At 48.2% G+C, this 15104-nt stretch overlaps 1 long non-coding RNA gene across 1 annotated transcript; it reads left to right on the top strand.

The window, feature by feature from the left end:
• The first annotated feature begins 1287 nt into the window (after positions 1-1287).
• LOC121143645 lies at positions 1288-4403 on the top strand. The gene is made up of 2 exons (XR_005880924.1): positions 1288-1408; positions 3093-4403. It is a non-coding gene; the product is annotated as an uncharacterized LOC121143645 (long non-coding RNA).
• The last annotated feature ends 10701 nt before the right edge of the window (positions 4404-15104 follow it).

Here is a 15104-nt window from a genome sequence, read left to right as displayed (position 1 = left end):
GCAGTTATGGCTGTTGGTGACTTTGACAGTGTGCAGCCTCTCACAGAGCGCAGGGGACGTCCATGGCCTTCCGCTCACAAGAATCCCTCAGTACTTCATCATTTTTGATGTCAATCAAATAATTTTCATGATTTCAGTTTTGTTTTTAGTCTCTAGAAATGCAACGTATTCTGGCATGTTGTTTTTGTGTCCTGAATTCTTGATCATTCATATCTTGGTTCTGATAGTTTTTTGTTTCACTTTTTTCCAGATATAATATCAATCATTTCTACATATATTATATATAGTATATATTATATAAGGTATTATTTATTATCTAACATATAAATAAGGCATTTCCATGTACACTATATACAGGGTATGTATTATATAATATGTTACATAAAGTCATACTGTTGAATAAAGATGATTGTACTTCTATTGAATTTGAAAAGCCTTTCATTTCTTTTTCTAGCCTAATTGTTCTGGCTCAGACTTTCTTTTTTTTTTTTTTTTTGGTTTTTCGAGACAGGATTTCTCTGTGGCTTTGGAGTCTATCCTGGAAGTAGCTCTTGTAGACCAGGCTGGTGTTGAACTCACAGAGATCTGCCTGCCTCTGCCTCCCAAGTGCTGGGATCAAAGGCATGTGCCACCACCGCCTGGCTCTGGCTCAGACTTCTTAATTTTATATTTTGAGACAGGGTCTTGGTACATAGCCCTGGTTAGCCTGGTATGTGCTGTGTAGCCCAGGCTGGCCTCAGACTCACAGTAATCTTCCTGCCTCAGCCTCCTGAGTACTGGAATTACACCATGGGCCACCATTCCTAGGTCAGGCTAGGAATTCTAATAATGTGAGGAACAGAAGTGGTCAAAGTGAGCATGCTTATCTTATACCTTTTTAAAGACCTGCTTTTATTATGTTTAATGTGTATGTGTGTCTGTGTGTGTGGTGTGGTGTGCATGTATGTCCCTGTGTGTGGTGTATTGTGCATCGGTGTGTGTGTGTAGTGTATTGTGCATGTATGTCTGTGTGTGTGGTGTATTGTGCATCTGTGTGTGTGAGTGGTGTATTGTACATGTATGTCCGTGTGTGTGGTGTATTGTACACATGAATGAAATGTGCCCATGGAGGCCAGAAGAATCTCCCAGAGCTGGAATTAAAGGCAGTTGTGCATAGCTGTGGTGGTTTAAAAGAAAATGGCCTCCAAAGGGGTGGTGCTATTAGGAAGTGTGGCCTTGTTTGAGGAAGTGTGTTACTGTGGGGGTGAACTTTGAGGTCTCTTTTGTGTAAGCTCCCTTGGTATGACTGTTCAGTTGACTTCCTGTTGTCTAAAAGATGTAGGACTCTTAGTTCCTTCTCCAGGACCATGTCTGTCTGCATACTGTCATGCTACCCATCAAGATTACAATGGATTGAACCTCTGAAATGGTAAGCCAGCCCCCTCAATTAAATGCTCTCCTTATAAGACTTGCCGTGGTCATCTCTTTACAGCAATAGAAACCCTGAGGAAGACAGAAGTTGGTGCCAGGGCCTGGGACATTGCTGTGATAGTTTGGAGGAATGTGGACTTTGGGACTTTGCTTTTGAAAAGGGTGGAATGCTTTAAGCACTGCTTAATGGGCCATCCTAGTGGGAGACAGTGGTGCTGAATGTGATTTGATGAACTGTGGGTGCTGGATCAAGATGCTTCAGAGGAGAACTATGGTACGTGCCTAGAGTTGGTTCTTGTGATATTTTGGTAAAGGAAGTGGCTGCCTTTTGCCTTTGTCCAAAGAGTCTGCCTGAGGGTAAACTGAAGAGTTTTGGATTAATCCTGTTGGCAGAGGAAATCTCAAAACAGTCTAGACTCTGCCATGTGGTTATTAGTGGTGACTCTAACAAAGATTTATAATGAAAAGAAGCAAGCTGAGCAGGGTAAATTTTAAAAAAAGTAAACTTTGAGGAGAAAAAGACTACCAGAAAGTGGAGTGAAGCTAAATTCTGTGTTCAAGGAGACAAATGAATTAGGAAATGAAATAAAGGGAGTGGTGACCTCAGGGCAAGATTCCACCCGGCTAAATTTCCAACTTGTGGAAAGAAACTAAAGAAAAGTTTAGGGCTGGGTGTGGTGGGGGCACACTTTTAAACCCAGCACTGGGAAGACAGAGGCTGGTGGGTCTCTGAGTGTGAGACCAATCTGGTTTAAGAGCAAGTTTCAGGACAGCCAAGCTCAGGCAGTGAAAAACAGAAAGCTGGTGAAGATGTAATAGAATGAAGGGCCATGTTCCAGCCACAGTAAGCAGCAGAACTTGGCAGCTTCAGGCACCTAGTTCTGGCTTTATAGTTAAGGTAAAAGAAACAGGTTATAGAACACGCCTCCACACCTAAAGAAAATCCCTGAGGCCAGGCATGTGTCTGGGGTCTAGTACAGGGGCCATTGCATGAAGGTGTGGCATTGAAATCCGGATTGCCTTGGAGAACCCAAGATGTTAGAGATGGCAGACTCTTGGGATACTTGCTAAGGAGAGCTGCTAACAGGGAGTGGAACCAGCCCAAGAGACAGACGTGTGATTCAGTCAAACCTGAACAGAGTTGGGGAACTGAGGAGTGTTTTCATATCAGACAAGGAGACACAGAGTTCGGAGTTTGCCAAGCTGGTTTTCAGTCTCCCTTTGGTCCAGTATTTCCTCACTATGCTGTTGTGGAATAATCTTTCTGTATACTGGGAAGATGTGTTACTCTGATTGGCTTAATAAAAAACTGAATGGCAATAACTAGGCAGGATTTTGAGGTGCACAGGACACTGGAAAGAAGGGCCAAGTTGAGAGGAGACACAAAGGAACCATGACACATAGGAGATAAGGTAACAAGTCATGAGCCACGTGGCAGCTGTAAGTTAATAGAAATGGGTTCATTTAAGTTATAAGAGCTGGTTAGAAACAGGCCTAAGCTAGTGGCTGAGCTTTTTAAATTCATAATAAGTCTCTGTGTTGTGATTTGGGAGCTGTCAGGTGGGACAGATAAAGACTCGCTACATTACACTCCCTTCTCTATGTTTTGGAATGGTAATGTGTATCCTATGTTACTATATGTTGAAGCATAGGATCTTTTTTTTTTATTTTGATTTTTACAGGTGATTACAGCTAAGAAACTGCCTTGAATATCAGAAGAGACTTTAGACTTTGAAATAAGTTCGAGGCTGTGATAGACAGTGGGGACTTTTGAAGTTGGACTGAATGTATTTTTGCATTATGATATGGCATAATGGGGGCCAGGGGGTGGAATGTGGTGGTTTGAAAGAAAATGTCCCCCAAGGAGTAGCACTAATGGGAGCTTGGCCTTGTTGGAGGAAGTGCCTCACTGTGGGGATGGGTTTTGAGGTCTCTTTTGTGTAAGCGTCCCTTGATATTACTGCTCAGTCGACTTCCTGTTGCCTGAAAGACATAGGACTCTCAGCTCCAGCACCACATCTGCCTGCACGCTGCCGTGCTCCTTACTGTGACGACAATGGACTAAACCTCTGAAACTGCAAGTGAGCCTCCCCAATTAATGTGTTCTTTATAAGAGTTGCAGTGGCCATGGCGTCTCTTCACAGCAATAAAAACCCTAAGACAGAGGCCACGTGGGTGCTAAGAATAGAGCCTGGGTGTCCTGCAAGAGCAGCAAGTGCTCTTGACCACTAAACCATCTCCCCAGTGTAACGTGAGTCTTCCTGCCCACTGCCTGGGTCCTGTTGCCGCTTTCAGCCCCAAATAACACACAGGACACTATTAGTTATGAAGCTCTTGGCCGTTTGCTCGGTTTCTTATTAACTAGCTCTGACTTGATTATTAACCCATAATTACTAATATATATTTCATAAGGACTTATCTTTTTGAGGATGCACTCCTGAGCACCTGTTGCTCCCAAGAGATCACCTGGCGGCAACTCTCCTCACTACATTTCCCAGAATCTTCCTAGACTCCTAGTCCCACCTACCTTGCTTCCCTGTTGGCCAACGGTGTTTTATTGACATATATGCAGAAGGACTTCCCCATCACCCCAGCCCCAAGTTATAGCAATCTAATTAAAACTGACACCGAATTAATTTTCACAGTGTGCCATTATATATATATATATATATATATATATATATATATATATTCGAGACAGGGTTTCTCTGTATTGTTTTGGAGCCTGTCCTGGAACTCGCTCAGTAGACCAGGCTTGGTTTTGAACTCACAGAGATCCACCTGCCTCTGCCTCCCGAGTGCTGGGATTAAAGGCGTGCACCACCACTGCCCAGTGCCATGCTATATTCTATACAGCTCTGTCCACTCCTGCAGACAACCGACATCACAAACCACATCTTTGTATATTGTGTGCTCAACGATGTAGGTGTGCACCGTTTTATTCACTGGTGTTTCTGATCATAAAGTAAATAAAAATGGAATTTTAAAAATGGGCCTGGCATTTATATTTTCCTGTGAATTTGTCTTCATTGGAAGTTTTAATTTTTTTATATTGCTTCAATTTGTATTCAGTATGCTTTTATTTCAGACTGATCAATCCTTTCAGCATTTCTTGCAAGGACAGTTTGAAAGCGACAATTCATTTATCTGAGAATGTGTTACTTCCAGGCTCACCTGCAGAGACTGTTTACTGGAGGCAGAGTTCCTGACTGGTGTTCCTTTTCTCATTTCACACTTTGGCTGTGCGTGTGTGGCACGCTGCTCTGTCTGGTTGAGCTGAGGATTGTCTCTGGTTTTTGTTGCTGTGTTGCTGCCTTTGTTTGTCCCACCAGTCTTAACAATGCTTGTGATGCTGGACCAGCAGGTCCTGCGGTCTCTGTTTAGGTTCCTCACTGCCTTTCTGTCCTTAGACTCTGTGACCTCAAGCGGCTGTGTCTAGATATTCAAATCTGCTACCGACTCCTTGTGCAAATTTTTAATTAGTTATTGTACTTACTAGAGTTTCTGCTTGCTTGCTCTTTATAATTTCTCTTTATTGATAGTCTGTCTCATTTTGTCCCTACGTTTTTCCCGTTTTCCCTTACTTTGTGGTTCCTAATTTTCTTTAGTTCTTGGTGTGTGTTTTAAACAGTTATTTCCAAGTCTTTGTTTAGTAAGTTCGACTTCTAGGCTCCCACAGTGTTGGTTTCTGCTGGTTTATTTCATTGTTTCAAATGAGCCGTATTTTTTTTTTTGAGAGATGAAATTGCTCAGGCTGGCCTTAAACTCACTCTGCAGTCCAGACAGCCTGGGTTTGCAGTCTTCCTGCCTCAGCTTCCTGGATAGCTGGGATTAGAAGATGATACAACTAGGCATGGCTGTATTTTCCCTTTTCTTGTTTGCATATTACATTCTGGAGATAGCACAACTGTAGAAATGGAAGACAAATCAGTACCACTATGTTGGTAAAGCCACAAACCTACACTAGACGTTACATAGCACTAAACAGGCACACAGGCAGACAGGTCAGAGAAAAGCTGGGGAAATTACAGGATGTCTGGTATACCTCCCCAATGTGGATACTTTGTTTAGTGCTATACTGAAAATTTACAAAATGTTACTCTAGGGGTATCTGAGCAAAGCAAAAGGTCCATGGACCCTGTCTATAGAAAAATTTTGTAACTGCCTGGGTGAATTTGCAATGATCTCAATAAAATACCCAGTTGAAAAATAATAAGAAACTAGAGAAATGGCTCTGTGGTTAAGAGCAATGGCTGCTCTTCCAGGGTTCAGTTTCCAACACCCATGTGGCGGCTCACAACCTTTTGTAACTCCAGTCTCAGGGATCTGATGCCCTCTTCTGGCCTCCATGGGCACTGCACACACTCATTGCACAGTCACACAAACATTCAGGCAAAGACTCACACACAAAGTAAAAGTAAATAGATCTCAAAAAAATTAAAAAGAAAAACAACAAAACATCTGGAGAATTTTGATGAGGAGGCCAAAGTTATAAATGAGACTTGATCCAAATCGGAAAAAATTCACAAACATTCAAATATTTAGAAAAATTTAAATATCAGCTATAATAGTAGTTTATAAATAATAGCATATTGTATTTTTACCACATCTCTTCCTGATCAAGAATGGCTGTCAGTAGCAGTCTTTGCCCTAGAGGAGTTTCTATCTGGTGTCTATTTTAAATTAATTAGCCAATTAACTAATTTAATTACTTTGAGGCAGTGTCTCCCTATGTAGCCCAGTTTTGGAACTTACCACGCATCCCAAGCTGGTCCCAGAATTGTGATCTGCCTTCCTCAGCCTCCTGAGCGCGGGATGTCAGGTGTGCGCCCGCATCCGGTGCAGGTCTCTGCTAAAGCAGAGACTGTAATTATGCCACCGTGTGTCAGACTGAGTTCCCTCTGTTAGCACATCTGTCTCCTCACCATCTGCTTTGAGTCTCTAATTCCTAGCGAGGCCCTTTCTGACACCAGATCAAAATGCAGAGCTTTGTAATCATCTCATTGCAGACGCAGTTCACAAGCGCCAGTGCACCATCTGTGTGCAGCCAGAGCGCCGTCCCTGTGTGAACCTTGCCTGATACAGATGTCGATGCCGCGGAAATGGAATCATGCTCTCTCCAGATCTGTTCAAGGTTTCTGGAACTGGTTATCTAGTCTTAAAAGATTTAAAGGTGCGAATAGCCCTATTCTCCATGGTAAGGAGGACAGTGCCAGGGCTCTGGGTGTAGCTTACTTGCTCAGTGCTAGAACATTTGCCTAGCATGCAAAGGCCCTGGGTTCAAGCCCCAGCACTGCAAACAACAATGAAGGAAACCCAGCTAGTCTGGGTCAAGATGTGGTGAAATATTTGGATTATTCCTGTTAGACATTTATAATCAAACAGAGAGTGTCTGTGTAGCCAAATAGTTGCTACATTAGAACACTTGAGTTAAAATAAGAACAAGGATGGCACTTAATAGTTTTTCCTAACTGATGGGGGACTGGAAGAAATCAGGAATTCAGGCGTCCAGTTCTTACTCAAGTTCTATGTCAGTGACACAAGAGTGTCTGCCTGCCTTGATGTCCTTGTTCCCCACAGCCACAGGACTGAGATTTCTGCAAAGCAAGCTCAGAAGTTCATGCTGAGTGTGGCAGGGTCACCACTCATGGTGGTCAGTTCTGTGAGGACGTTAATATTGCCAAGCTCCCATGTCTTTACTTTAAAGCAAAAGCATCGAGTGAGAAACAATGGGAGTCTTCAAGTTACAGTTGATGGGGGTCCAGGGGACAACCTGAGTGAAGCCAGGGACACCAGACTTTGAGGTCCCATTGCACCAGGGACACCAGACTTTGAGATCCCATTGCACCACGGACACCAGCTTTGAGGTCCCATTGCACCAGGGACACCAGACTTTGAGATCCCATTGCACCAGGGACACCAGCTTTGAGATCCCATTGCATTTTCTTCGCTGATAGAAGCAGTCCTTCTCGCCCGCCTAGGAAGGCAGACCTCTGCCTGTCACATCTGAAGGGCCATCTCCATTTCTCTCCCCTGTCTGGGAAGACACACCTCTAGGTGGAGAGTCTGAAGGAGCGTCCCCATCCCAGACAGCTGTTCCACAGGGCGCTGCCTGCTTTCCACACACCTCCATACGTGTTTTAGTTTGTGGTTTGTAACTAGTCTTGGGTCTGGGGCTGCAGCTCAGTGATAAAGCCCTAACATGAGTGAAGCCCTGGGTTTGATCTCCAGTGCTGGGAGAAAAAAAAAAGCTAGCCAGTGGCTTAAGATGTAAAGCCTAGCAGTGCTCAAGGCAAGGCAAGAGCCATGCATGAATCCACCATAAATCACACAGCAGTGTGAGAACCTCCTGATATTCAGTCTGTGAATGTGCTGGAGTCCCTAAGAATCTGGACCTGGTAGAACCCCACATTGGTTGTTCATGATGATGGGAAGGGCCAAGTAGGAACTTTTAGAATTGCCTCCATTTCCAAAACAGTCAACTGAGTATAATCTTTGGGAAACCAGAGAGGTATAATTGCCAGGGGTGGGACTCTCCCCATTCAAGTCTCCTATTTGTGTTCAAGAAGAGAGATGTATTCAGGAGGAGGACATGGACTGTCCTAAACTCATCCAAGTGGGGACTCCACTCGCAGGTGTCACGACAGATGTAGTTTTATTTCTTGGATACACGAGCTCATGCCCTGGGACCTGCTGTGTAGCCACAGGTGCAACAAATGCTTCTCCAGCTTCCCTGTCCGTGGCCACCACTAGAAGTGTCTGCTGCTAGCCAGCAGGGCCTTCAGCGGTATGCCGTCACCCACTGTCCTTGCTCTGAGGCATGCCAACTCTGGCTCTGCTAGAACTTGTTCACAGGAGTCTTTCTCGCCTTTCCCAGGCACAGGACGTCATGCTGGTCTGCTGAATTGACACTACCGGGTGATTGTACCTGGTGAGGAAATGGCAACATGCCGCAGTAGATGATGTGGTGTGTGGGAAACACCCAGGGCCTTCCACCTCAGCAAAGTTTCTCTGGGCCTGTCGTGTGGGACGTGTGGTTGCTGTAACAAAAGGCCTGACTCAAGGAAAGGTTTATTTTGGTTCACGCTTTAAAGGTGCAGGCCATCATTGTGGAGAAGGCATGTGGGGAATGAGGCAGTTGTCATATTCCTACCCACATTTAGGGAGGCTCTTTTTACCCCAATTATTATAACCTAAAATTTCCTCACAAATGTGACATGCCCCGAGGTTTGTCTCTAGGTGGCTTCAGACTCCGTCTTATTGGAGCTCATTGTTAACCATCACACAAGGTGAAGGACAAACTTGCATCTGGCCACTTGCGCCGTCAAGAAAGAGGCCTGAGGTCTGTGAGGGGACGCAGCTCTGACCTATTGACTGAATACCACTTCACAAGCCTGGAGTGCCCAAACACTTCAGCCTGAAACACTGGTATCCAAAGAGATAAAAATCACTAGAGTATAAAGTGCCCCAAATCAGTTCCTAAAGTCTGTCACCCTAACATTGCAGTCCTGAGGAAAATAATTCCCCAAGCTTCAGCTCACAGGGGAGGAAGGGTAATGCAAGAGGCCGGAGCTCCGGTTTCTGAGGGATGAAAAGGCCACGGGAGGCAGCAGTGAGGAACATTTCCCCTTTGGATGTACCATCTGAACTCACTGTATGTGTTGGCCTTCCTTCCAGCTGTGGGTGGAGGTTCCAGAAGCTTGTAACGAGCTAAAGCTGCCCTTGCCTGAAGAAGCTGTGCAAAGACACTGACAAAGAAGACAGAGACCCTGTCACTCTTGGGTCACCCATATCGCCTCCATCAGCTCAGTGGTCTATATGTGAGAGGAAGCTTCCGGAGTTCACTTCTGAACCCGAGGCACAGAAGGCGTGTGAATGAGTGCCTTAGGCAGACTTGCCATGACCCGAAAACAAAGTGACCACCACAATACAGTCAGGAAGGCTAGCCAACTCCTGGCTGTCTCCATGCAATTTCCCGGAATCTATCCATATATATATATATATATATATATATATATATATATATATATATATCCTGAATGTGCCCAGAAGCCCCTGTGTCAAGGGGCTGGTCCCCAACCATGGTGCTACTGGGAGATGTGACCAAGCAGAAAGGACTTAAGGTGTGGTATGTGATTGATGCCCTAAATTTTTTCTCCTTTAAAAAATTCCCCTATTTTAATTATTTTTCCAGATTTTCTATTTGGGATTACTGTGTCTAGAGATTATACCTTTGGGTATCATGGGTGGCCCTGGGATTTGCCCATCCTGCGTAAACACATCTGTCTAAGCTGCTGCACGCACGCGTGGAATGCCTTGTTCCCTGGTACAGTGTTGCACGAGGTGGCGCTTCTGACCCCAGAACGCAACCTTGCAGCAGAAGACACACAGCCATGCCCTGCTCCCAAGCTCACTGCTTCTGCCACACAGCCATGGCCCTGCTCCCAAGCTCACTGCTTCTGCTGCGTTCCCCACCACCCTGGACCTGTTGTGGACAGAACTACGTTCTCCTTCTCACTGAACCAGGGCCTCTCTATGTCGCCTCGAATAGCTTCAAACTTGCTGTTGTGTTGCTCAGTGCAAGTTGGTGAATTACATGTTTTTCTCATGGTTCTAGGCCAGGGCTCTGCAGTCAGTACGTCAGCAAGGCTGGTTTCTTCTTGAAATTTCAAGCTGTCCCGAGCCTCCGCTCCTGCAGCGCTGGTGTTGTTGGCAATCCCCAGTAGAGCCTCCCAGCCCTCTGATGAAACACCTGAGGCAACCAACTGAAAAGGAGGAGAGTTTGATTTTGACTCAGAGCCTCAAAGGCTTCGGGCCACCAACATCTGTCTCTATAGCCTTGGGCTTGGTCGGCACAGTGGAAGCCAGATGGGGAGGCTACTCCCCTCACAGCCACCAAGAAGCAGAGAGAGGGAAGGGTCCCAACAGTCCCTTCAAGGCCACATACCACACACTAATTTCCTTCCACCCGGCCCCACCTCCTGAAGTTTCCACCCCCTCCCAGTCGCACCATGAGTTGGGGACCAGGCCCTTGACGATGGGGCTCCTGGGCACATTCAAGGCCTAACTGTGACACCTAGCTTACAGAACCATCACCCCAGCATCTGCCGCCATTATCACAGGCCTCTTCCTGGCATCTCCTGTTCCTGTATCTGCCCGTGGTGCTCGTGTACAAATCTAGAAAATTTCAACCAAGCCTAACTTTGTCTTAGTAACATCTGCAGGATCCTGCCTCCCGGTCAGTCCACATTCCAAGGTTCTGGGTTTGCCTGGATCTTGAGGGAAATTGTTCAACCCAATATTTGACATACAATGACAGAGCGAAGGGATCGTTTCTGTATACGTTCTTCTGTCTCTCTCTCTCTGTTCCCTCCCTACTCTCCATTTCTCGGATCACACACTCCGGTGCAGGTCGGTTGCCATGTTGGAATGTCCTGACAGTTGTGGGAGAGATCCTTGTGGTGGGAAACTGGGACTTCTAGACAACACTATAGGGTGAGTTCAGAAGCAGGTCCACCAGCCCCAGTAAAGCCACCCGACATTGTGCCTGCAGCCTCAAGGCAGACCCAGATCCAAAGCCATATGGCCAAGCTGTCCCTGCCTTCCAGATTCACAAAAGCCACGTGAACGAGGGTTCTCTGTTCTCGGTTACTAAGCTGGGGGAGTCATCATGTGAGCCAGCACAGACAAGGTCGGTCATAGTCTAGTAAGGAACATGAGAACATGCGAGGAACATTCGAGGAGTCTGGGAGAAGCTGGCGGAATGTTCTGGAGGTGAGGGCTGTTTCTGGCCCTGAGTGTCTGGCACCTCTCTGCTCAAGGCTAATGGCACAATGTTTGTAGAATGAACTGGAGTTGCTGTCTCTCTTTTGGCCTCCTGCACAGCATAGGAAAGATGTCTGCCAGCATGTGGGGGGGCACATGGGCCCCTCCTTTCACTGCCCTTTGCCTCCTGTTTTGGTTTTCCTGGCTTCCTCAATCACGTCAACAGCTGTGAGCGGCTCTCCACCACGCTGGCAGGCCTTCTCGGAGCTATGGAGGAAAAGCGCGACCGGGTCTTGTGAGTTATAAATGAGTCCATTAAGGGAGGCGGATTCACTAAAAGGCTGCCTTAGCTCCACCTGGTCCAAAGCCTCCCTTACATGATCGATGACTCCAGAGCCTGCAGACGGTCCTGAACCGAGGTGCATTCTTAATGCCTCAAAAGTTTCCAATTAAAGGCAAATGGCTCTTGGCAAAGTGCAAAGCATTTTTACTAACTAAAATAAATACCTGGGCAGGCTCCACGGTTTATGACTTCTTCACACAGCTGAGAATAAGCAGCTAAGAAGTCACGGGGTGAGGGATGGTAGGAATGGGAGCCCCGTCAAGCCTGTGAAAGGCACCCCACATAACAGTACTGCGGTGGCGCTCCTGGGTGCCTGGGCTGGGAAATCCTACACATGTGGACTTGCTGCTGTTGTCTGAGACAAGGTCTCATGAAAGCCAGGCTGACCTCAGACTGTCTATGGAGCTGAGGCTAACTCCTTCCTCCACCTCCCGAGTGTAGGGATGGCGGATGAGTGCCAACACTCCAGTTCTGTGAGTTGTTGGGGATCGAACCCACGGCTTTGAGCATACTAAGCAATCTCTCCATGAACTGAGCTGGGGCCCCAGCTCTTCAATCTTCCCAGGCATGTGGGAAGCAGGGGGTGACTAGCGGAGGTCGCATGGAGACTGCCCTCAGCCTCTGGGCCTCCACTGTGTCCCTGCATAGCTGTGCTCTGAGGCTCTCTGTGCCAGCCTCGCGGCTCTGGGGTAGAGGAGACTGGGCAGTGAAGGGGTTAGCGTTCTGGGATCTCTGGAGTGAGATGTTGTCATGGCTACCATTCCCTCGGTGGGCAGTCCTTTCCTGCGAGCTCCTGGCCCTCAGCAGGTGTTTTCTCTCCTTTGTTTCCCATCCCGGACACGGACATGCTGGTGCTGCTGGGCCTGGGGCCTGCAGCAGGCCAGAGTCTTGAAGACAGAACACGTTCTGAAGGCACTATGCTATTCAGGGAGTAAGAATGACACAGACCTTGCAGCTTTTAGACCCCTAGAAGTTTCGCCTGAACCGCTGGACCAAAAGGGAATTGTCCCTTCTTTTCTTCTCCCAGCTCAAGGAGTTGGCGCCTCCCCCTTCCCCCCCTCATTTTCCCCTCCCCTCCCTTCTGCTCTCCCAGTCTCTCCCTGCTCATGGTGTTGTGGTCACTGCATGACACCCTTCAAAGGACCATGGAGCCTAACAGGGACCAAGGATTAATCAGGGCCTAGCCAGGGACAGAAGAGAAGCTGTCCTAGGTAAGGGTCAGACCTATCAATTGGGAAGGGACAGTTTCTGGGCACCTGGTATTTCCAGTGTCAGTGACCCAAAGCCATTGTATATGGCTTGAGTTGAGAGTGGGAACTGCTGTCCCCACCTTCCAGGCTACCCTTCCTGTGCCCCGCTTAGCTCGGCAGCCATGAGTCAATACCCCACACATTTGATTTGTAGAGATGGTCCAGTTTCAAACTGGGACTTTGGGGCAAGACACAGGACTACCACAGCTCAGAGTCAGCACCAGGAAGGTGATAACGGACCAGAAAGAAATAGCTGTAGCATCCTGAACACTGGGTCCTGAAAGCACTAGACCACCAAGACTCCCATTCCCAGCATCCCGCCGCCTCACATGGGGTTCCAAATATGGCTGGCTGAGGCGTGGCCACCCCGTGCTGTCTGTGAATCGTGCAAGTGCTCAAGGTTGGGCCTTCAGACATGCAGGACCTGGCAGCAGAAGCCAAGGGGCCTTATGCAGCCCAGCCACAGTCCTGTCTGGATGCCTAGCAGTCTCAGGAGGGAGGCAGTGTGACCCACTCTGCAGATGGCAGCTCAGTGTAGCGCTTTCAGGTCCCTGCCTAGGGAGGAGCCATGCTGGAGATGAGGCCGGCTTAGCCGTGCTGGGACAGCTGCTGGGACCTCCTCTGTACTGGACTACGTTCATGGCAGCCAGGCTTGGGGAGCTCCTGTGGATGGGTAGAGGTGGCCTGTGGGTTCTCCAGGTGCCTGGGGTCCTAGCCCTGTGTGAGAACTCAGAGGCTGGTGTCACCTCCCCCAGGAGGGGCCGCTGAAAGGAGGACAGTTGCTGGTCACCTGCCACGGGATCCCAGGCACTGACAGTAGAAGGATGAGCCTCAGTCTTCTTTCTGGTTGTATTCCACTGCCTAGGTTGGGCCAGCCTTTCTGTCGCAGCGGGGTCCTGGGTGGTTTGGTTGGTATTTGTCAGTCAGCTCACAACTCCTGATTCCACCTCCTCTCATAAGTCAGCCTCTGAGAGCCGGAGGCCCACTTTCCTGGTGGCCCATGACCTCCCTTCAAGTTTACCATGTTGCTTAGAACCCAGCCCTACCTTCTAACAGGTATTTTAGGACATATGGCCACAACTAGCACACACATTCATTAAAAAAGAAAGAAAACCTAGAAATGGAAAAGGGACACCGTACATCACTTAAGGAGCAGGCGCACGGGCTCTAAACAAATGGACCCGCAACCTGGGCTACGGGTATGCTTGCCTCAGGCGCGTGGTAGCCCCCGGTGCTTGTGTCTTTGCCTGTTTCGTACGGCTCGTGCTGTGGAAATTCACTCTTATGAGCCTTTATTAAGGAGTCCATGATTTCACTTCCTCCCCTCCTGAGTGATGCTCCGATTACTGGTCCTGCCCACCTCCCAGGCTCTCCTTCCCACGGCAGTCCTTAGACGGGAGGACCACACTGCTCATTGTTGGAGTCCTGTCCATCCTGGCTCTGTGGAAGACCCAGTGCCCCAGATCAGCCCTCAGAAAAGGCAGTGTTGGTGAGATAGTCTGATACGATGTTCCCAATGTGTCTCCATCCCATCCGCTCGTCCTGAGGGGCCCCACTCTCACTCCCGTTCCCAACAAGCCAGGAAACCATTCCCTGAGACTCATGGGTAATGGTGACCACAGCTGACTCTGAACTCAGACCCTTCCAGAGTTCTCCAGCCTCGGCCTCCTGGGGACCCATCCTCTTTGCGGGGGTGTGTCTGCCTCACTGGGAATGGAGACTGGGACAGCCACCACAGGTGACAGGCCCCTGTGACCGGCCAGGAACCCCGAGTTTTCTGGCAATGGGCGTCTTCATCGGCACCCTGCACATGCTGAGGGCCATTTCCTCATCTTGGAGTGTCGGGAGCTGGACCGAGTTCCTGGGAGAAGTCTTGCTGAGGTCCTCATCCCTAGGACCGTGCGATGGTCTTCATTTGGAAATGGAACCACCACAGACGTGACGGATTACAGCGAGGCCATCTGTATCAGCACTGTCACACAGGCAGGCTCAGGAGACCATGGCTGCACGGCCTCAGAGGCAGGGACTGAAGTGTTAAAGCCACAAGTCAGGGAGAAGCCGAGCTCAGCAGCCTCCATGGAAGCCAGCGAAGGCAGGGAGGACTCTCCCCAGCACTTTCAGAAGGAGCACCATCCAACCAGTACCCGGAACTCAGCTTCCCAGACTCCATAACGGTGGGAATATGTCCAAACTACTAAGGTTCCGGGCCCTTGGGCAGTTCCAGAAAATTCATAGCTCATTATCTCATCATGGAATAAAGTTAAAAGCCCCCACCCCCAAACCTACCCCTCACCCAGAGGAACTTCAATGGCTGTTCCCATACACAGCCTTAGCCC

This window comes from Mesocricetus auratus, unplaced genomic scaffold, assembly GCF_017639785.1.
Source record: "Mesocricetus auratus isolate SY011 unplaced genomic scaffold, BCM_Maur_2.0 Super-Scaffold_100013, whole genome shotgun sequence".
NCBI lineage: Eukaryota > Metazoa > Chordata > Mammalia > Rodentia > Cricetidae > Mesocricetus > Mesocricetus auratus.
Note: the sequence above shows the minus strand (reverse complement) of the source record. Positions and strands in the feature narration are given on the sequence as shown.